This window comes from Trachypithecus francoisi, unplaced genomic scaffold (genome assembly GCF_009764315.1).
Source record: "Trachypithecus francoisi isolate TF-2019V2 unplaced genomic scaffold, Tfra_2.0 Lachesis_group2, whole genome shotgun sequence".
NCBI classification, from domain to species: domain Eukaryota; kingdom Metazoa; phylum Chordata; class Mammalia; order Primates; family Cercopithecidae; genus Trachypithecus; species Trachypithecus francoisi.
In genome coordinates, this window is record NW_022681465.1 from 22,643,363 (window position 1) to 22,645,062 (window position 1,700).

Here is a 1,700-nt window from a genome sequence, read left to right on the forward strand (position 1 = left end):
TGAGTTGATTTTTCATAGTATCTCTTTCTATTCTTTAGGGGCTTTTTTGTTTGTTTTTTACTTATCATGGAGATTTTCCTTAATTTAACCCAAAAGATATACCCATATGACATCTGGGCTAATATGAAAGTGATAGCAGGACAAAGAGTTTGAAGACAGACTTTCAGAGCCCCACGAAGTACTTGAAGTTTATCAGTAAGCCCCTCCCCTGTGCTTCCCACCATGTCCCACATTCCATCTCCATTTTAAGCCATGAAGCTTCCAGTGGCATCTCCTCCTGTGAAACCTCCAGTTTGGAGATAAATTATTGATGATTAATGACTTAGAAGAAACTAAGAAAGGATCCTCTAGTGGAGACACAGCATAGAAATGGTGGTCCAGGGTGAGACGGAACTGACTCCAATCCCAGTGCCGCCTGCATCGTTCCAGCTTCTCTTCCTCTCTAGTCTTGTTTACTCCTCTCTAATTTGGGACTAATAACATATACATCAGACTATTGTGAGGGCTGAGTGTAACGATATTCCACATGGTTGCATGTGTCCAGTACTTAATGTAGTACCAAGAACAAAGCATGTATCAGTAAGCATGAATAGCCTTCCCAGTGCACACCTGCAAACAGTGGATTTCTGGCCGGTGACAGGCAATGGTTCCCAGCGGTCCTACAGGCCATGGTTTAACTTACCACTAGCCCATCAGTAAGTTTGCTCAGACCACATCACAACTCTTTTGCAAGCCTGGAGCTTGGTAAAAAACAAGGGGGAAAATAATCAATGTCCCTAAGGCAGATGCTGAAAGATTTACCTCGTAACATAATTTTCTCAGCAGACTTGTTTCCTGAATGTCCATTTCAATTTTAATTCTGCAAAGAAAATAAAGTTGGTAATAATGAAGGTGATTAAGATGGTATTTGTCCAGGGAATGAATCTCCCCACAACACACCTAAGAAAGAGATATATGTACAGAAAACAAACACAGTAAAATACCACTTCACAACTATCTGGAGATTTTCCCCAAACACAGAGAAAGCTCTACGGAGCTGAGCTTAAGCCAGAAGAACTCTATTATTTACATGGTCTAATGCCAAAACAGGCCAGAGACCCCTTTCACCTACTTCTCTTTAATCCCAAAACTATGTCTTGGTTTGATCTAAGAGAGAGCCAAACGCCCAGCAGGCACCAGGGTAGAGAAAAGCAGCCAGCCAGAGAGTGGCCTCCGTGCCAGGGGAGTGTGTCTTGAGCTTCGTTTTATTTTTCTTATTTGTCTAGTGGTGTGATTGGTAGAAGAGAGTAGATATGAAGTCTACTGACACAGGATTGGTCTTCAGGCATGTCTTACCAAGCATTTGGGGGAACAGAGGGGTTCCACAAATAAGAGAGCAATGATCAGACTTTTTTCTAAAAGGAGCAGCCACAAGCTACCTTAACTCTCCAACTTGCCCATAAATCTTCACCTAGAGTTAGGAAAATTTCACCATTAGCTGTGGCCCATAAAAGATCCTTCAGCTTTTGACCAACCACAGAGGTCCATCTCCGTGAAGAGAAAGTGAAAGGGAGGTATGGGCAGAAGCTGTGAGCTTTCTGTCCTCTGCAGGCCCCCTGCTGTGTCCTCTACTTCTTATACAAGATGGCCTCCAAGTGATGTTTTCTGACTGACCGTGCCAGGACTGATCCTCATCTCACTATGGGAATGAAAGATTTCAA